We start from the raw sequence: 22,702 nt of genomic DNA, 5'->3' as shown, positions 1-22,702 counted from the left end.
TCATTTTTATATATATATAGATTCAGTGCAATTTTCTCATCGCCTACTCTATATATTTTTTGTGGAATAAGAAACTGTAATGTCCCCAACGACAAAAAAAAATCGCCTAATCACTTTGCTAAACACATTGTTAAAGGATTTAATTCATAAATTATTAACACATCATCACACCAAAAAATAGGATTCCCACGTTTTGGCAACCCTGCATTGCATACGTACCCTACACCTAACGATCCGCGTGCGAAGCGAAGAAGAGCGACTCTTGAAAAATGTAAAATTTTACGTTCGATTTGTTTCCGAGCACGGCGCTAATTGATCGCGCCCGAAGAATACACGACGCGTGTGACAAATGGTTTACATAAATCCCGCGACCGACTCCTCCACGTAAGGTGCACGCGCCCTCACTTGACTTGGGCGTATTAATTTAAGTCAATTATCCCGCACCACCAGCCACCCGCCCCCCACCCGAGCCGATTGACAGCTCCCAGTGGCTGCGTACCTGTCTTTTGTTGTTGCCTGATGGGAACGCGGGAGCAAGCGAGCGCCCGCTCGTGTGGTGACTCACTTGGAGACTTTGACGGGCTCGTGAGCCGCACCGCTGACACCTGGACAAACAGCGATTAGGGAAATGTGTTGCAGGCGTGTGAGCAAGTAAACACAAACATGTCTCAAGACCCGGGTCCGGACTAATCGATAATCGGACGGGCATGATTAATTGAGTCGAGTACGCAGCCGGACACCGACCCAAGGCCTCCCATCTCACCCTCCCTTTTTTTGCCGAGGGGGGCAATCAATTAGTGTCGCGTACGGTTTCCCGAAGGCCCGCGAACCACCAGTACGAGATGTAGATCATAAATTTAGATAATTTCTTAATTAGTTCTATACTCACTTTAAATCTTTTGGCATTGGAGGATTTGCTGTAGGTGCCTCTTGGTGACCCTGGCAATAATATTCAAATTCCCGAACCCGCAATCATAACACGCGGACAGGCGTGTAGAAATCGAAAAATCCGCCTCCACCTCGTGTGCTCCCCCATTTCCGCGCCCCGCATTTTTCGGACATGACGCTCGCGCGCGTTCAACAGAATTCCAGAGGGTTCAACACAACAAAACACCAATATCTCGTTTCAAGATACATGTGCTTCGTTTTGTTCTGTTTTTGTTTACGTTTTTTTTTTCTCTCTGCCGTAAAGTTCTTCCTTCTGTTGTTCTGGCTGTTCGTGTCTCTTTGTCCGGGCTGTGTGTGATACACGAGAGGATCTTGTTCCATCTGCCCCATTGTTTAAAGGTATTTGAAAAATCTTCATCAATACATACGTTCCCCGTAGTGGTCCCTGTTGCCCTAGCACTCCTTTCCATGCCCCTGCCCTGGCCCCTTTCTGGCCAACTTGGTGCTGGAGTTCGTTGGAATTGAGAAATCATTAATCATACACACGTATAGGTACGGCATTGCTGCGACGTGCCTTGCGAGATCCCGAAGGGGCCTGAAGCCAGAAAAATAGCTTTAATTTGGTAATTAATATTTGACCCGTGTGAGCCTCTGGCTGGCTGGCTGCCACCCACCCATCGGCATCGTTTTCCAGCGCAGTTTGACAGGCGTAAAATTCGTGGAACAAAAACCTCCTCCCGGTGGAATGAGTTGATCTAGATCAGATTGGGCTCCGGCTCCAAATGTTTCACCTATTTTGTTTCACCGAAATGTGTGGAATGTTAAGCGCGTAGGAATTGTTTTGACTGCTGGTTCGGTTGAACGTTTGGCGTGAACTTGGGACGGTTGGTAAACATATTTCTAATGCCGTTTGGTCGAATTTTTATTAGAATCGCTTTAAGCGATGGATGCAGCCTGGTGCCATTGATTAAATCCCCACTATTGGCTGTCAGGACTTTTTCGCTTTCTTCACAAGAAATCATTGCACGGTATGATTCAACGTCAATTGTCATGATGCAATCTTCAATTGAAAAAATCAATTCCCTTTATACTTAGTTAAGATGTAGTTTAAGTTTTTAGGTTTAAGATAAAAAGTGTCATACAGTAATGAAGCGATTTTGTCAGCCCTTCGCGCATCAGACTTTTATCTTTCAATAGTTTCATATAACCATAATTCTAAATCATTCTCATTCATCTTCAAGATGGATGTTAAAAGGTCTGGTTTCTGGGTCTAATATTTTTGCGAAAAGAAACAAACTTAAAAATTTTTACGAAATTCTGAGAACCACTATATCGTTTTTACTATGGAATGGCTGATAACAACTTTTGATAAATTTTTAAGTTTTCAAGATTTTAAACATTCCAAAAGTTTGCATTTTTCATAAGCTTAGGAATTGAACGTCAAGGAGCTTGGGATTCAACCCACGGTCTTTTGCTCATTAAGCAAAAACGTTTGCCACTAGGCAAATGAGCTCCGCGAAATCTGTTTGTATAACCGTGGTTTAGGATAATCGATCAAAGCAGATAGGGCAGCTTTCATGTGTAATTGTGGCAGCCAAGATATCGCAAATCTTCCTAAGTTAGCAAACTGTACAACTTTTAAAAGCATGGAATTTCGGAAAACCTAATTCGGTTTACATTCCCTTCATAGTCCAGAATGTTGAAAACATTGCATTAATACCTACCAAGCACTCATTCGCTTTAAGTGAAATTTTCCCGAAACGAAAGAAGGTGCCTAAATTGCAAATTCAGTTCGCACTGGTTTCAATTTCCCCACAGCAAGTTCAACACATTCTAATACACTCTTCCGTTCCTAAAGCATAACCATCTAAGCAACAACGCACACCTGCATACAAAGCAGTACAAACTTGGCAAAGCTCCCTCCGTGACAGCTAAATCCTCCCCGGGCCCGTTCGCGTCGACGGGGGGAGAGATTGGGAGTTTCTCTAAATGTACAATTTATATACACCAAACGTACCGTCGTCGTCGTTGTCGTCACCGTCCTCTGCTCTATGGGTTCCTTTCTCAATCTAATGGCGCCCCCATCACACAAACGACGCACACATACACGTGTACACATTTTGCGCGAATCTAAACGCACCGCTACTGACTGCAGGGCTGTGGAGTATCGCACAAGGAGCATAATCACCACACCTCGCATGTCTCTCTTTCTCCCTCATCAGAGAAGGCCGTGCGACCACGGCCAGGGGGTGAGCAGCAATAATAATAACATCATCATCATCACCATCATCACCATCATCATCGCTTGCCGGCGTGCGTATGGATGTCCTTGTGATGACGACGACAGCAACCAACGACCGACGACGAGGCGATGATGATTATGTTGTTGTGTTGTCACGAGGACTCGGTGTGGTGAAGGGCGCAAAAACCACCCCGAAAAGTGAACGTTATCTGCTGGTGACGTGCGCTCGGAACTTCCCCTTGCAACACGCACCAACTCATCATACACACTCACACTTACACAAACAAGCAGTGCTTAGACGCGAGGACTACTGCGTTTGATATAACATTATTGCCTTTTATAAATATTTTCCTCCCCTTCCTTTCCTTAATGCGAGCACCGCATCCAAGTCGGCCATGTGACTGCTGCTGCTGCTGCTGCGGTGAGCCGGAAAAGGAAAAGTTGTGGCTGCGTACTTGAACGACGGTAAATGGTTCTTGCTCTGCTTTTACGGGTCTCCCATTAAAGTTGATAGCCTAATTCATTATCAAGATCAAGTGAAATTCGGTGTCTTGAAGTTTGAAGTGAATAGAGAGCGGGACCGGCATCATAATTCATTTGCATGAAATTAATATGCTGTTTTTGAAGTCATCGTGACAAAGCGTCTATTAAAACGAATCCTCTCAGTCGGAAAGGTGGCTCACTGTCGAGGAAAGTTTTCCAACCCCCAGAACGTCGGAACGAGGTGAGTGTCAAGCTGTCTTGTGAAAAGTACCACATGGCAAACCTGTCAAAAGTGGCGCTTTTCTTCTCACGGGCGTCGGAGCTTTCCCACCACCCGCCCGTGGTTTGGAAATTGAACCCGAAACCCCGAAGCCCGGGCCTATAATGAGCCGGGTGATTTAAATCATGTTTTATGGCCCCAACCATAAGAAATCGAGCGTTCTCGGAGAACGGAATCGGTTGCACACCCGCCGCCGGGGAGATTGGTGCCTCCCGAAAAATTTATAGCACCTTTATGACTCGTGTGCGTCGTTATAATAATAACATTTTAGGAGGCTTTTGGTTGCTGCTGATTTATGGGTTTCCTCCCCCGACCCGACTCCGGATCCCACTGGTCTGCTCTCCCTTCAGCGCACCGGAACGACAGAAATTAAAAAATCTACAAGCTCGTAAATCATCTCCACCGATGTATAAACATAAACAGTGTAAGAAATCCGGAGAGTCCACGACAACAGCGGGAAGAAATTATTATCACCTCAAGATTTGCACGGAGCTTAACGACAAAAAAAAACTCGCAGTAGGCCGCGAGCTGGTCTCACCTTGTCGCCTGTCACCCTGCGCCCGGGGCCGGGTGACTAGATGCAAAACCGGACAATCGCGATCCATCGTCGACAGGAAGTGAGCATGCAGAAGAAGGTCGTTGGTTCGGATTCGGTTTGATCGTAAAAAATGTATATTTATTGACATTATGCACTAATTCAGTTAAATACATTCGGTGAATATAGGGCACATTTGGGTCCGGTTTGGTAAGATTCAAGCGTGAGGATAACAGATAACTCTCATTTGAGAACTGTGGAAACCTTCAAAGAGTACAATCAGTCGAAAGGTCCATTTTTAAGAATGAGGGTGAATTCTCGCGTCGATTTTCAATAGGGCCTTTGATCTGCTATGTTTGTCCTGTAAGGTGCTCACCGTTTGAAAAATTTATGTAAATTTCTGAGACTTATAGCGCACGCTAGATTTGGTGAAAATTTACACGATACCGTGCGGGACCGAAATCCGTACAGCACCGAAATCCGTACACCCTGTTGAATTTGTTTATTTATATGCATCATAACAATGTAAATATTATATATGAATACATATTCATGTTCATTCATGCATTAGCTTAATGTTTACGTCAACAATTAAGCAGAATGTCATGCAATTAAAATAAGAAAAATAAAAACCTTAACACGTGTCGGGCATTTCTGTCAATCGGTTGCGTTCTTAACGATTTTCTAAGAAAATCTCTCGGATTTACTTCAGTTTGTTAAGCGTATTTCAGTGATGTTTGCAAGTAGTTTCCTGAAGGTCGATCGAAAAGGTTAGTGTTTATCGTTTTATATCTCAATTCTAAGCAATGGATCGTTCATATGGTATTTATTTATCAAAATTAGTACTGTACGGATTTCGATCCATATATAACAGCTGATTCTAAATCCGTACACTTGTGCATCACTAATGACGATTCTACTTTATCCAATGTTTTTCAGCAGATCATGGAAACTAAATACACGCCGGAGGATTTGGAGAAGACTATGGCAATGATGCGTGCGGAGAAATCTTACCAAGAAGCATCCAGGGATTTTGCCGTTCAATTCACCACCATAAGAGATGCCGTATTGAATCGCTACTCTCTTATTTTATTCGTATTGTAAACGTTATATTATTAATATCTTTTAATGAAGAGCGTCAAGAACCAGCCAAAAAGTAAAACAACGCAGCTCCCCTACAGGATATCACCAACACGCATATACAAATTAGGGACCATGCATAAATGACGTAGCATTTGAGGGGGGAGGTGAGGGTTTCAGAATTTGTGACCGGCCATGTATTGGATATAGCCAAATACGCTACGAGGGGGGGGGGGAGGAGTATAAAATTGATCAAAAATATGATACGTCATTTTTGGATGCTCCATTACAGAGAGCAGACAGAAATGGGACAGAGAGCATTCCCAGCAGTAGCTACCAGCGAGGAATGACCGGAAATAAACATGAAAGTAGTGCGGGCGAAAATTGATAAAGAGAACGCAAAGAAACAAAGGTTTGAGGAACGACAAAAGAAAAACGTTGAGCGAGAGAGGAAGAGGAGGAAGAAAAGGAAGAAGAGCAAAGAAAGTTCCCTAATAAACAAATACCATGAACGAACTTTATCCCGGATGGGTAAACTTTCCCACAAATGGTTTTGATGATACCCCGAATCAGGCATGGAAAATCATTTGCATTCATTTCGTGCATTCATTTACATTCATTTGCCTCTAACTTTTGCTATCAACAGCAATCCGCAAAATGACGTATAGAGCTTTAGTAGATTTTGTTATTAGCTACAACTTTTGCCCATAACTCAAATCTGTATCTCTTATGCATCACGAATTAGAGCGAGCAGAACTTGTTACTGTTTTTCAGTGAATGTAAAATACATTCACTGAAAAACAGTAGTGGCTTCTGTTCGCTCTGGTTCGTCATACATAAGAGATACGGATTTAAGTTGTTAGAAAAAGTTGTAGCTAATAAAAAAACCTACAAAAGTTTCATGCACCATTTTGCGGAATTCTGTTTATGAAAAAAGTTAGAGGCAAATGAATGTAAATGAATGTACGAAATGAATGCAAATGATTTTCCATGCCTGCCCCGAATACGTCGTTAAGCTCTCTATTATGGTTATTTTTATTAGGGTTGGAAGCAAGAAAGCATTATAACTTGAAAAGGCAATGGTAACAATGGAGAAGAAGCAGAAGAAAGCTGTGGAAAAGAAGCAATGAAAGATCTGTATTTTTATGATTATTACTCTTTTGACGTATTAAATTAAATTAAGTTAAAGTCGTTATTTTACCAATTTTAATTTTCATGCACAAAACGAAAAACTAATCCTTGATGTCAGTTTATAGTCTTTTTTTTGTTGGTTTTTAAGATGGTTGTATTTTTCTTTTACTTATCCGCCATTATAGGGCTACCATCTTAGGAACCGGTTAATTTATCGCTTGATGCCAGTGGGTTGGTGGAGTTTCAAAGTATGGCGCATCTTGCACGTTATCACATGTAAATTTCAAAAACCTCGAAGTTGTGATCGGAGGAAAACTTAACCCAAAGCACTGGTATAGAATAAAATTTGGAAGAAATTAATCCTTAAACATGATATTAGTTAGCATAAAAATCCAGAACAGTTACCTTCCTAAATAAAAAGAATTCAGTTACCTCTCCTTTGAATCGATTGGAGCATCAATTAATCTAACGCTGATATCATTAGTTAAAAAAGTATAAGTAAAATAAATGAACTTGAACCTTTGACGAATGATTCTTATGTAAAATCGTGCACTGAATTCAACAATGTAGTCGAAAAAAATGTCAGTAGGATAGTTTTTGAGATACAGCTAAAAATGAAAATTCACTTTAAACAAGTTTGATTACTATTATACAAATATCTCCGGTTATAATGAGATGATATCAATTATTTTAACGCTAAATTAGAGGTAAGACATTTTTTCGTTCGATCAATTGAACATCAATTGTCAGTGAGATTGATGGTATTGTTGTTAGTTAATAGTTTGTTTTTTAAGTTTTCCTAAGAAAAATTTAATTTCTGCTAAGTTTTTAAGCAATTTAAATTAAAATGTTTATGGTGGTTCTACCATTACTCTCACGGAAAAATAGTGTTATAACGATCGAAATAAAATTTTATCACGTTTAATTTGGCGTTAAAATAATTAATATCACTTCATTGCAGCCAGAGATATTTGTGTTTTAGTTTTATTTAACGTGAGATTTCATTTTTTAGCTAGGGGAAGGAGGGGCATGGTGAACAGGTGGGGCATAGTGAGCATCCCGTACTTTGGCTCTGGATCTCCAACTGCATGAAACAAATCAACTGGTAGTAGGATCAATATCATTAAGATATTGATCCTACAGCCAACAAATTTGTTCTGAACGGCCGGAAGTCCAAGCTGGAGCACGCGATGCTCACTATGCCCCACCTGTTCACTATGCCTCTCTTACCCCTATATCTCCAAAACTATCCTACTGAGATTTTTTTGGACTACATTTTTGGATTCAGCGCACGATTTTACATGGGAAATGGCCATCAGCGTACAAAGTTCAAATATGCTGTAAACTAGTGTATTTAAACGAATATAGCTGTTTTGGACTCTTAGCCAAGCAACTACAAAAAATACTTTATTCAAGATAGCAACACGTTTTTTTTTTCATTGATTTGGATCGATTTACATTCATGTACGGATTTTGATTCATGACTGTACGGATTTTGATTCATCCTCAACACAGTGTACGGATTTCGATTCAAAACTGTACGGATTTTGATTCAATCGTAAAACGCTGTACGGATTTTGATTCAAGATATGTGCAATTTAAATCCTTTTTTCTAATAATTAAAGGTAATTTTAAGACCTGGTGTTTGCAAATATTGGAAAAATAAAGATAAATGTAAAGGAAAAAGATGTGATACAGAGCATAATGTGATAGCATTATTTAGTATTGACCGTTAATGATTCTCTCGTGCTTAGGTGTACGGATTTCGGTCCCGCACGGTATATCATGTAAATTTAAGCGCAATTTTGCATAAATCAGCAATCTGTTAGATAAGCTTGTAAACAATTTCGTTGTTTATGCCAAGGGGCAAGACAGCTCCTAATCATGAGCAATTTCTGACTTGCTTTTGAGGCACCTCGAGTAACTCACATTGCTCAGTGAGCTAGATCACTGTCATTTGCTTTCTCACCTTTCGCATCACAGCAACATTGCGGGGTTCATGCGAAATCGAAAAGCTACTGCCAAACAAAACAACAATAAAAGAAAACATGTCTACAGAACTCAATAACTCAGCGAAACTCGGAGACACTTAAATTGATTGATTTGATTATCCTGCATCATCTCAGCTTAATAACCTTAGTTCAACCCTTACCAACTGTGAACGTGAACGGAACCTATTGCTGTCTAGCTGCCTTACACTTACCAAGGGCGAATGCTTGTCCAGCTTGATATGGTTGGAAAACTCGATCTGCCTGACCAAATATTTACTCAAAAGCCACCAAACTACGTACCCCGCACGTCCTACAATACTCTTCAAAGCAAACCCGTTCCCATGGCATGACAAACTCTCGCTGGATGAAACTGCTAACCAAGCTCTGAATTACCACTGTGCCGTTCTACTGACGGTGGACATCCATCCCTCCTCTTTTGGTGCTTCTGCTGTGCCTTCCGGATGATCGCGGTACGGTCCCGTTTCTGCGATACACCACCGTGATTTTGCTGTGGCCGTCGACGGCAGTCTCCTTTAAAGTAGAACATCACTACATTCGTGTGTTCTTCGGTTTCTCGTTGGCGAAGTCCATAGCGGCGCAGGTGTAGAATTTGACGATATCGAGTGATTGGTAGCGATCTTGTGAACTTGATCACGTCTCATGACGATCCTGTACTTGGTCTTAACATGGCCGTGGGAATGCAAAGAGAAAGTCGACGAAGATAATCGGTTAGCTTGATTTGTGCTTCGTCTTCCTGACCGGTTTTCAGTTCGATTTCGTCCGGTTGATCGTTGATCGGTTTGAAGTCCGGACGAGGATCGCACTCACCGGAAACAATGGTAGCGGTTACTTCAACGTCCTCCTCCTCTTCGGATTCGGAAATGACGGTGGCTGCTCTGGCTGAACATTCCGCGGGGGTAATGGTTGGTAGCGTTGCCATCGGAGCTGGAATTGGGCGTTAATCGGGGAGATGTTTTCTATATCGGAAACTGTAGAGGCGGATTTTATTGGAGGGGGCACGGTTGGAATATTCCCCACCACGCTATGTTTGATGTGCTGTGTTGGAATCTTTACGCTGTAGCTAACTTGCATGGTGCTAACGGGGATCGGAGTTAGTTATTACTTCAATGGGACTGCTGTTACGACTACTGGATCAATCGATGCTGATGGGATCGCTGCACTATAGGTGAAATTCCAGATGTTTACAAGAATCGCTGTTTGGAGAGCTTGTTTGATCAGCGGTGATCCTTTTGAAGTGACAACTGGGACTGGCTGCTGAGGAGGAAGAACAACTGCTGAAAGCTGGCTGGAACTGTAAGGGCTTGCTGGTAGTAAGCAGGCACCGGTACAGGTTCTTCCTGTACCGGGTTAATGTCCCTAATGTAGGCCTAAATGTCCCTTATATTGGGCCCATACATAAATTTCTAAGTAAAGCTTTTTTTGTCAAGCAACCGAACATATCCGTTTGTATGTATCCAGCTTTTTACGCTCGCCATAATTTCAATCAATCTTCCCTTGGTTTGACATTAGACTCGTACTTGTTTTCAGAGCGGAACTCAGTAAGTGGTGAAGGATTTGCCACCAAAACATTTCTAAGGTGCGGAAAAATTGGCCCAATGCTTCTTGGACATCTACAAAATTATCTTCGAAGAAGAAGGCCCAGCAGGCCTGGCTTCAATCTTAGTCGGCGCCACCGGGATGTTCTGAGGCATAACATCTCTGAAAACGCCTTCCTTCGGAAGGAAAGTAACGCCGTTGGTCCCCGGTTCATGAGTTGAAGGGTCGATAGGTAGGGTCCAGGTATGGGAACTGCCTCCCTAGCGTCGTTAGCATTGGTGCTCAGCACGAAAAACAAGATCGACGGAAAACAAATCAAGGAAAAAAAACGAAATTTTCTGAACTTCCATGAAGTTCACTGAGCTACTACAGTTGGATGAACTTTTACAAAGTGCCTTGTACTTTTAAAAACAATCCCAGTACTTCTATGAAGTTTTTCGATATTCTCGAATTGCAATTATGAATTTATATTATGACCCCTGAACATTCATAGCCCCTAAAGTTTTAAAAAGTCTAATGAAGTTTACAAAAATCTCTGAACTTCAACGAAGTTCCTTGAATTTCTTCAAAATTCGCTAAATTTATCTTATGTTCGCAAAATTTAAACAATGCATGATGAAGTGGAACAAAGTTCTCCAAACTTCTACAAAATTTGCTAGAAATTTACAAAATTCTTGAAAGTTCAATGAAGTTCATTGTGCTTCTATAAAGTTTGCTGAGCTTTTATAAAATTAGCAGAACTTCTATAAAATTTGAACCTAGAGTGTTTCCAAAACTTCTACTCAGTTCAATAAATGTGATCGTATGTAAACGAGCGAAATGTTTCTTGACGATCTATGAAGTTCCATGAAATTTTTCAACGTCTCATTTACTTTTACGAAGTTCTCAGAGCTTGTACGATGTTCCCTGATGACCACACACTTAGGAATACCTAATTTTACGCGTGACGGAATCCATCTTTGACGTACAGGATGAGACGTAAACAAACATGTCATGTAAAATTAAGTGCTCCGAGACTGAAAAGTTCGTTACTCGACGAAAAATACGTTTGATTGAGCTGAATTTTGCGTCTATTATGACTCATGTCAATTATGTCAAAATTGACGTATATGTCTCAGAGCACCTAAATTTATATGAATTTTTCTAAGTGTGCAGTTCCCGAGGGGGGCGACACATCTAAATCTCAAGTTTAGATGCTCAACAAATCTCACACTAGCGAATCAATCTTCGAAAAATCTTCTTTCATTTGTCGCATCTACTTGCATCGCTCATCATCTTTTTGCAGGAAATCTTCAGAATCGTCATCAATCTTCTTTCTATCTACTCAGTGTGCGCGCAGCTAGCCACAGCAAAACACAATCTTTTTTGCATCGTAGATAGAGTCGTCCCCCTCGGCAGTTCCAGGCTAAATGGAATAAGAATAAAAAATTTTTGACTTGAACTTCCCCGATTTGCATGAAACTTTGCACAATTGTATGTCATGGGCAATCATTCACATTTTTGCAAAAGTTCGGTCATTTTAGATCTTGCATTTTTTTTTAAGTGACGTATTTGACATTTCAGTAAATTGTAGCACGAAAACGTAATTACTGATCTAAATGACGCCTGAGGCAAAGTTGTATAGAAAAGATAAGTCTTTTTGGGGAAAATATTCACGCTAATCAAGAGGTAGGTCACTCCGCACACCAATATTGGGTCATCTTTTTTGTCAGTGTGCCGCAAGTTTACCGCAGGTGTGCCGATTGCGTTTCGGGAAACATTGTCGATGATGATATATAGAGGATGATGAATAAACATCTGTCGTTTATTGTGTGTGAGTTGCAGCATTATTTGAATTAAGGGTACTAATGGGGTCTGATTATTTGCTTCTTCCTCTTGAGCGCACTCTAGAACCTACATTTTATATTTAGATCTTTAAGTGAACTGTGGGTCTGAGTTCCTCTGGTATATTCAATTAGAAGATGTTCCCGAATATACAGTCAAACAGCACGTAATGTTGTGAATAACTTCAATGACAGTTGTCCAGCAGTGTTGCCATTTTATTTACAACAATCCAATGCCTACGTGATTGTGCCGATGGATGTGCCCAAGCTGTTCCGAATTTAATTTCGGCACAATGTTCTGAGTAACTTACCCCTTGACGCTAATAGTTATTTGCAGTAAAAATTCCAACAAAGTGTAAGAAACTGAAATATCTCAATAAGTAGGGGAAATGGCTCTAATGTTGGCCTATGGATCTAAGATTGGGCCCATCGCTAAAAATCTGCTCTATATAAATTTTATCTAGATGAACGCGTCATTGGGACGGTACTAATGGATATTTTTGGTCGCTATTGAAAATTTAGTCGATTGAAATTGGAGGCGAACCAGCCCAAGGCTGAAAGCTTCCCTAATAAAGTTAAATAATAATAATTAGTCGATTGCTGAATTTATGTATGGACCCAAAATAGGGAATAACGATCACAAAAAAATGCATACTTTTAGAGGTTACCTTACAAAAATGCTCCATTTTCCATTTTTCATTTGACCGTTTAAAAAACCATATTGTTATTTTTGAATTCTAATGTTGGAGAAAACGGATCAGTTAGATGTATTCTCGGAGCACTTCATTTTCATATTCTAGAACACTGATAATCCAACCATTTTATATATAATTTCGTAGGCAAATTTGAAATACGTACCCCTTGCAACGAATCCAATCCAATATTTTATAAATGTTCAATCTAAAGTTTAGAGTGGGATGCCCCTAGTTGGCAAATCATTGTTTAAAAGATGAGTATGAGAACTAATAAGAAATAAGCGTTTATTTAAAAAGAAATCATTGCTTTCAGTTGTTTAGTTACTAAAAATATATTCAGCTTTTTCCTCCAAATAGCATATTTACAGTCATTCGGGATATATTTGCTAGAGTTCGTTGATGCTAGGAGTGCTGCACAGAATACATGAAAAATTAAAAGTTTAAACGATGTATTTAGTCGTAAAATAAACAATACACTTAAGGCCCAAGTGCAATTTGGGCGGAAGCGGAACGGAAACGGAAAGTTTGACAGTTGTCACAAACGACATCAAGATCCCTAACCGAAATCTATTTGGTTCTAACTCGTTTTCAATCCGACAAGTAGGCTTACTAAGATCGGGCTTTTCTGCTGCCGCTGCCGTTCCGCTTCCGCTGTCATTGCGCTTGGGCCTTTACCAATTATCTGCTGATAGTTTTCGCCACTCCATTTTTGACAGTTCTGGAGTGATTTGAGATTTGGGTGTAATTGCTTTTGTAAACAAACGTTTCAATTGGTGATTTCTCGCGAAAAGCCTAGCCTAGAAAATTAGCAACACAAACAGGTAGAATAATAATTCATCTAGCATGTGGTATAGTTTGATCCCGAAATTGAGCTTTTATTCACGAGAAATCGACGATTCACGTGTTTGTTTACAAAAGCAATTACGCCCAAATCTCGAAATTCTCCGGAGTTAATACTTTGAATCTTCACCGTTCGTCATATTGAGCTTTGGAATAATTTCCATAACAATTGTTTACTCAAGGCCCAAACGCAATGTGGACGGAAGCGGAACGGGAACGGAAAGTTTGACAGTTGTCTCGGTAGATTTTACTCATCACAACAAATATAGTTTACTTATTTTTTGACAACTCCATACTGCACACAAGAATGAGTGCGATCTATGCAGTCGCTGGGTGAACTCAGAATAGTGTGCATGGCAACATTCTCTTGATCAAGGCAACCGCTGAGTATCAAAGTCAACATTCATTTGTATTCATTATCGCATGTGTTGTTGTCAATATCAATATTCATCTTCATCTTGGTGGGGTTGATTTTGAGTATTAAATCTCGCGTAACATTTGAAAAGGGTCTATCCTCGTTGATCGATTATCTTTGGTTTACAACTGCAACATAAACGAATTTCTCGCTAAGCTCGCAGCACATTTCGACAGAAAATGATGTTAGCTTGCGCCTCAAAAAACACACTGAATAAGCAATTCATTTGCAGTCGGGTTATTCGTGAAAGAGAAAATCGATTAACAATTATAGGCCCTTCTATTGTCGTCTTGCAGTGAAACTTTTCCAAGCTTTCGCCACCTACATTTCGAAGTGAGAACTACTAGAAGGAGGATAGTTTCCAAATTTTCCAAGCAAAACAGATGCTTTTTGGGGCAAATCGGTCCATAAAGAAAAACTAATAATTTCCCGTGGAAACTTTTGCTTGAATCGTGTAAGAAAACGTGTTTGAAAACTATTTGTTATTATTTCGGTATGGATCAGAGATGTTTTCATGGCAAATTATGCATAACAAGTTTGCACCCACAGGGAGAGGTTACCTCCTGCGCAGCTGCATTTTTCAGAAAATGGTTAATATGTGCGATTTTCACTAAGATGAAAGTGGAAATTAAGTGAATTTACTTAAGAAAGGCTGTATCATGCTGGTGGTAATAGAGAATTGGTTGTATGGGACGCCAAAATTCAATAAATGCTCATTTTGGCCTTTTTTAAACAAACCTATTGATACTCACAATTTTTGACGAAAAACGCACCGGAGCTTGATTTACTGAACACGCACCATACTATAAAATGGTGCTAGATGGTCTTCAAAGTGATAACAAGATGACAAATCATCTTTATTTTGAGTAATTGAGCAATTTACTTTTGTTTACCATCATATTTACGATGCAGCATTGATGGAGCCGTGAAATGAAATGAATATATCTTATGAAAGTTCACCTGGAAAAGTCAAAGCTGCACATCAGTCTGATCGTAAAAACGTTTTCTTATTCAATTCGAATCTTATATTAGAAGGATTTCACGCAGGCTTGATGAAAATTATGATTTAATGCTAATTTTCACGAATTTTATATGCAGTCTGTCAACATTATTATCATCATGCAGTGGCGACATCTACGTCGAGCTTTTGCGGCAATCTTCCAATCGTTATCATCATTTCACACTAATAAAGCGCTATAGAACGTGTTGTGTTGTTTTTCCCACTCAGATCGAAGGAAAATTATTACTTCATGCTGAATTAATGATAATATCGAGGTTTTTGGCTTTGAGTTCAATAATATTCAAAATAGTAATTTCAACAGAAAAAAAAATGATTTTTTACTAAGGTCGGATCACTTTCGATTTTGACAATGTTGGGTTGGATACTCAAGCGTTGATCAATGTCAACAAACGTACATTTGTCGATGTATAATGAACTCATTTGTTCATTTCACTCGTACGTGTCAGCGAAGATTTTCAAAACAAACACAATTCATCTAGATTCGGTTGAAGCGCTAGTCATTGCTATTGACCAATGCACGGAATGAACTGCATGAACAAATTTGACGTTTGAGCGGTGCCGTGTTTACTAAAAATGAACACATGAATAATACTCGCGTAACATTTAAAAATGGCCTATCAACTTATGTACACAAAACTTGTTAGAAATTTTACGCGCGAACCGAAGTACGCTCATGCAAACCAACAACACTATCGGGTAGGGTGAATTCTCCCCTTTCCTAAAGTGGTTTGGTTTGCGTGGGTGTTCTTGGGCTCGTGAGAAAAGGGCAAGTTGTTTATAAAAGTTGATAGGACCTTTTCTAAAGTTACGCGAGCATTACATCATGTGTTCAATTTTAGTAAACACGGCACCGCTCAAAGGTAAAATTTTTGGTCAATAGTCGCTATATTTATATTCTGGCGGATAGAATGTCGATCTATCAAAAAGCGGAACCAATTCAATATATTGTAGACCAACAATTGAAAAGGTCTTAACTTATATAAACACAACGTTCATTATTCTTTCCTCGACAATCGAACGCAAATTACTGGCATCATAGGACAGGGGAAACTTTCCCTATCCCAAAGATAGTGTTACTTTGCGTAGGCGAGCCTTGAATCACGAGAAAACGGTTTCCGAAGTTTTGTTCGCAATAGCTGATGTGCTCTTTTCTGTTGTTGGTCATGATTTGCTCGAATGGTTCCGCTATTTGACAGCTCAATTGCTTCCCGAGGCTCTATCCGCCAGACTATGAATATAGCGGCTATAGTTATTGCTTGTGATGGTAATTCAAGCTGAATAATGCATTAGGTCGTAAGTAACATTGATCAATTCTCTTCATCGACTTACTCTTTCGTTAATAACTTGGGACCATTTCTTGTCGTTAGAAGCTGTGTGCAGAAAATAGCTGGGAATAATATCTTAACAAGGCCCTGAGGATGCAACAAGAAAGTCGCCGAAGAGAATCTGTCAATATTACTTAGGACCTAATGTACTGTTCAACTTAAATTGATGAAAACAGAAACTGATTCAAACATGCAATGTCTTATTAAATATGACGTCTACTTTCCATCCTAATAAATATGTGTGATGATTCTGAATGCTTCTGCTGATCGAGTGTCATCAATGCGCATTCCATTTGTTGAGTTGCCCCAGATAGTGCTACATATGTTGTCACGCTGTTTTGTTGCGGCTTGTTCAGCTGATTGTGGCTCCTCTTGGGCAGAACAGATAATCGCTCCAAGACTTGTGGTCGTTGGTAGCACCGGTCACAGAAGGCCTCCAAATCCAGCTCCTCGTCACTAGTTCTTCCACCAAGCTTCAGTCCAGTCAACCTCCGTGGAATAGTTAAGAATTCCAACATTAACCATAATATCTGGACGGGTTTTCGTTTCTAATTAGAGAAGCGAACTATTCAGTTTATGGTATTCACAGTGTTTCTTAAGGTTTCGGCTCTCGTTAATCAACTTATTTTTCTTTTCTTCGCATTTAAAGCTTATTGCTTATCGCAGCTCATTGCGTGCTCTCAACTTTGTATTCTAGATGCACTTCCACAGTTATTAATTGAGAGCTTTAAATGCCTGTGGAATTCGAAAAATTTTCCAACCCTCAAGATCACCGGGAATCAAACCCAGCCACCTCCAGCATGGTCTTGCTTTGTAGCTGCGCCTTTACCGACTTAGAGAGGCCCCGTTCATCAACTTAAAGTACCAGTTGGATTGTTAGAACATTTAGCACACCTTCCATTCCGAATTGTTATACCAATGTTTATATCAACATACTTTGAGTAGGATACCATCAGCATTTCGTGTGACGCGGATTACCAGAAAACAAGTAACCAGTCCAAAGGCTGAAGGCTTCTCTAATAAAGAAAACTGAAACTAACCATTACAGCTAAAAATACGACCAAAGTCCCATACTATAATTCAGCGGACGTTTTGTAGGCGTTGAATCTACGCCCTCATGAGAAAGGATTCTAATCCCGTCCTCCCTCAAGCGTAAAGGGTATAAAATATCGTAATAACAAACCAGCCGTAGGAAAAAAAAAGAAACCGTCGTTACCTTCTATTTTCAAAAAGCAATGAAACACCTTCAGTATCCATTTTTTTTTCGGAAATTGTCCCATGGGAAGGGACTTCATCCGAGGGAATAAAATTCCTTCAAGGGCTGATCGTAGCCGTAACAAAAGGCAAAATCAAAATAAAAATCAACCTTTTCTTTGGCCATGGTTTTCTTGAATTTTCTCCACACAGAAAAGCCAAAACCGACCAGGAACCGAAAAAAAAGAATAAGCATCGACCGATATAATAAATGATCAATTTAATATGTTTGCCCAATTTGGTTTTCTCCGGTTCGACTTGGCGCGGTTCGGCCGAAGATGATTTCTCCTGGGTCCACTTGCGAGCGCGACCAAGCTTTTTCCCAAAATAAATTATGCTCCGGCTCGTAAAAGTGCGATGAGGTCCTTTCGATCGAGTTCGATCGTAAATTTCTCGGTTTCTTCTTTCCGCTTCCTCCCGTCCACCACACGTATGCGCAAGGGACGACGATTAAGGTAATAAATAATTTTCAAATGACTTGACAAGTCCGTTCCGTCAAATCGTCTTCATCGTCGTGGTCGCCGTCGTGGATTTACGGTTTAATAAAAAGAAAAATCGTCTTCACATTTGATCCTTACGCACGCAATTCAATTGATCCTTTTCATTGGCCTCCCCTCTCCCCCTGGGAAGACCCAGAAGCGCGCAAGGATGGCATTATCCTCCTTTTACGTTGGACTTTCTGTTTGTGCGTCGTCGAAGGCCCCCTTCTCTGTTTACACATGCTTCTGCTTCTTCTTATATGCTAAAAGCGGATTTTACACTCAATAAACCGCTCTCAAATGATCACTTTATTTTCTTCGGGGGCCTTTCGGCGACAACGACATCGGTGGCGGTGGCGGTGGTTGTCGTCCCCTGAATTGAAATCTAAACATTATGATTATATATCATCCGCAAAACGTTTTATTAAAGCCTTCGCACACTGCCGCCGCCGCCGCCGCCGCACACCATCAGCAGAGGGGACACACAAATGCCAACGACGCGTCAACGGCAGCCCGGCAGTGTGGCAGAGTAGCTTTTCTCTTTTCTGGTGCTGGTGTCCCCCCGGTGGAAATTTGATGTTGAGGTGAATGGCAACAGTGACTCATTTGAAGCTGGGAGTCTGAGATTTTATTAAATTTTAATGCACGTCACAAGATTGAACCATGATGGTGGGTTCAAATGGTTGCTCGATTTAAGATGAGGGCTCTCTTCACAACAAAGGAAAATCAGATGTTTGCTGTTAAAATGCCATATACAGTTGCACAGTGATCATTCTCTCGTAGGGAAGTAACCAGGCCAATGAACACGTAGGTTTTTGTAGTTTGCGTAAGATTAACCTTCATGAAATCAAACCATTCCATGAAGCAACAGTGTACAAGAACGTAATTGTGCTCGAGAACGGGTGATATAATTATTATAGTTTTATGATGTAACTCCCTATGTACACTGTATTAGAGCATAAACGGCTGAAATTATCTACAAAATCCTCAGGTAAACTTGCACTAATATCAACTAGTTGGTAATGGTTTTCAGTTTGAGTCAAGGGGTAATCAACTCTGCACACTGTGCCGAAACACAGCACGGCACACTTTTCGGTACGTTAGGGCATACGTTGACAAGTAGCACACACAAAATATAATATAAAATGGCATCACTGTCAAGCGTTGACATTTTGTTCATCGCTGCTAAGAATGAATCCTTTGTTTACTCCAATGTAAAACCCAATAAGTTCGTAGAAAATCTGTGAGTATTTTCTTCATCGTGAATCCAATCAAACTAACAATACTCAGTCCATATAATTTGATTCGCAGAGAAAACCCCTACGGCTTGTGGTTTTGTCAAGACGGCCGTAACGGGTTACCTCCAACAAGGGTTGGTCAATATGCCTAGAAGATCTGGAGTTCAAAAACAAACCGTCAGTTTATTATTACCGTATCTCTGTAGGGAAGAATCTCCTCTGAACGGTGACTGAATTGTGCCGGCTAGCCGCGGCTGTAGGAGAAATGTTGAAGAAGTCTGTGTTCAACGGCAGTTAAGCAGACTTCCGGAAAGAGTGACTGTACGTAGATTCGATTCTTTCTTCCCTTGAAAGTAATGCTGTTCACTGCAGTTAATTTCTTACAACTGGAAATGTTCCTGACATAGGTGCGCAAAACGTACAACAAAGCCATAACCGAAATGGGAATGGCCGGTAAAATATCCAGCATCATGCGATGATCAAATTAACATTTATAACGAAGGATAGGGCAGGATATTCTATGAGAATTGAACTACTTTTACAAGTTTATTATGTATGCAGTACAGACGGTCAAGTTTGCTTGAACACCGTATGGGTTTGATAACTTCCGGTTTCTTTTTCACCTCCCGCTCCGAAAATGAAAAGTTCAACACAATCACAAATGTCATTATAGCTTCAGGGTTGCCATACTCGTGGGATATTAACAACTTGATTGGCAAACTTCGGCCTACTTCGGCACGTTCGGCATAGCGCATGGGACAGCTAAAACTCTCGGCACAGATTAAGGTGTGCAGAGTTGAATACCCCTTGGTTTGAGTCCAGTCTTATGCTTAACAGTTTCAAGTGGAACATATTCCGTACCAGAACTTCCGTTAAGTACGATAGGTCGAAGATTGGCAAAAGTTGAAAACCCAATTTTTGAACTAGGGACCAAATCTTCGAAGTTTGCGAACAATTAGTTTAGCGTTTCAAGAAGCAAACGTTTTTGTTTAGTTTCTCGTCACGTCTGACACCGATTTTGTCCTGAATACCGGGCACCGTTGTGCTGGAATCAAAGTAATATTCGCTTCAGCTTCCTTTTCTGATTCTAATAGCGAATTACTAGCATCGGGTAGTTTCAGAATTCCCTTGATATCACGAACCTTCATAGATTTTTCAGCGAACCGCTTACCTGCAGATTTATGTAAAGCTAGTACCGTAATAAAGACAAACAGTGACATACTTACTATATCCGGTTTCATTGATCATTTTCTGCCTGATCCAAGAGGGTGTAACCAATGTTAAAATTTGGAATTGTACCGCTTTTGGTGATGTTTTATAGTTATCAATTATATCTTTGTGAACCGGTGTCTTGAAAATACACAGGACAATCAACCTTCAACATTTGCTCAAGCGCTTCAACAGATAGCTTAAATAATCGACAGCGGGAACCATCCTGTCGAAGCTCCCTGACACCGAGGTTCTACATTCCAAGTCGCAATATAATGTCTGCCATGCTATGGTAGTCTCTATGACCAACCAAACATCGGTACCTTCCTCCACGTTAATCTCATCTTCCTCGTCTGAAACCTCCATAGGCTGACAAGGACGATTCTGCTGCAGGCGAGTCACTGCCAAACGGCAGGTTTTACATATATTGTATCTGAGATTGGGATTTCCAGATCCGACGATTCAAAATAAGCTTTTCTCCATTTTGGGTGATTAGTTTTTCCAAAATGGTTAGAACAGAAGCGGTTTTCTTCTTACTTAACTCCGAGCGTTTGATACGGTATACCCACGCATCCTTCCACCCCTGTAGGCTCACGAAATCCATCGCTGTTCAAATAGATTTATTTATCAATCATCAATGCAACGCAGTAGGCCTGGCCGTTTTAATCTTCTTCTTTTTTCCTTTATTAATGTGATTTTTAGCCGTAGGCAAGTCCATCACGTTATATAGCAGATGGTCAGGCTGGATGCTGCCTCAAAAAATAGGTTTCAATTTGACATTAACGTGACGTATAACTGGCTCTGATTACCCAACGAATGAGGCTGACAACATTTTAAAAACTTGATGTAAAGTGGGCTGTGATGAAGACTGGGTCCGCGAATAAGGTAGAGCTCCACCGTAGGAGACAGTGCCCCGTCCGGCGGAGAAACCCCGACGGCAGGAAAACACGATCAATGCAGCCACCGAACGGGTGGCTACACACTTAGAAAAATTCATGTAAATTTAGGTGCTCTGAGAGTGACATATACGAGCGTCAATTTTGACATAAATTTAAGTCATAACAGACGCGAAATTCAGCTCAATCAAACGTACTTTCCAACATTTCAGTCTCGGCGCACTTAATTTTACATGACATGTTTGTTTACGTCTCATCCTTTATGTCAAAGATGGATTCCGTCACGTGTAAAATTAAGTATTTCTAAGTGTGTAGATTTGATTATACAAGTGGGCGTCCTTTAGAAAGGCGATCAGCGCAGCCAACGTCGAGGGGTCGTAACCAAGCAGATTCCTGACGTTCTCCGGGAGTCCACCGAGACGGGGATGCTGCAAATTGAACAAACCTTGCGGAAAGGTGTCCCACCGAAATTACAGGAAATCCTCGCATGGCCGGTCCGGAGTCTTGAGATGATCCGCTGGTCCTTGTACTTTTGGCTGTCCAGCCAGCGGTGTACGGTTTCCTTGATCTTCCTCAGGAAAGTGGTACGCGACTGGAACCATTCCTGCTGCCAGGCTTCCATAATAGTATTCGCAATCCAACGCCTGACGTCTAGGAGAGGTACGTTCCTGGTGTAGCGGGGACGGGATGCACCAGATCCCGCCAGTATGTCCGCAGCCTCTTTTCCGGGAACACCGCAGTGTCCGGGAATCCACGTAAAGACGGTTGAAGGTGGGGCGTACCGTGTAATGGCTTGTTTCCAGGGGTGGCTCGGGGCACGCTGTGTGGATCAGTTAACACGAGGATCGATTGATCTGCCGTAGTGATGGCTGCGTCTACAATAGCTGCGGCTTCAGTGGCCGCGATCCGTCCGTAAAGCGATGAACGTGCCCTGGATAAACCGACCCGAGAAGCTCTGCAACAGAACGTCTCAAAGCTACACAGAGTTATCTCCGGCTTGGAATCCACTCTTAATCCGCTTATCTATTTTGACGACGTTTGATCGCCAACTCTTCTCTCCATCCAGTGGACCCTGGTCAGCGGGAGGAGGTCACGGTTGGCTGCAGTGCGGAGGGCTCTGTTCCCCTTGTTGAGGAGAAAACCTTTTCGTTCCCGGATGTCTTAGCAGCGAGGGCAGCGGCTTTCGTAGATTGATAGTGGGGTCTGCAGGCGTGCAAGGGAGAAGACCGGATACGATGCGTACGTAGGTATTGTATACCGGAGAGAGGATGTGGGATTGTGTCATATCAAAGATAGGCTGCAAACATCAATGTTGACAAA

At 41.1% G+C, this 22,702-nt stretch overlaps 1 protein-coding gene across 1 annotated transcript in view; it reads left to right on the top strand.

The window, feature by feature from the left end:
* opa (odd paired) overlaps positions 1 to 22,702 on the top strand; it is a 100,209-nt gene that overhangs the window by 63,061 nt on the left and 14,446 nt on the right. The window lies entirely within an intron of this gene.

The sequence above is a fragment of the Ochlerotatus camptorhynchus genome, unplaced genomic scaffold (genome assembly GCF_037179485.1).
Source record: "Ochlerotatus camptorhynchus isolate MF236.1 unplaced genomic scaffold, CSIRO-AGI_Acam_v1.1 ptg000493l, whole genome shotgun sequence".
Lineage (NCBI taxonomy): Eukaryota > Metazoa > Arthropoda > Insecta > Diptera > Culicidae > Ochlerotatus > Ochlerotatus camptorhynchus.
The sequence above is the reverse complement of the archived record's forward strand: the minus strand, read 5'-3'. Positions and strand labels throughout refer to the sequence as shown.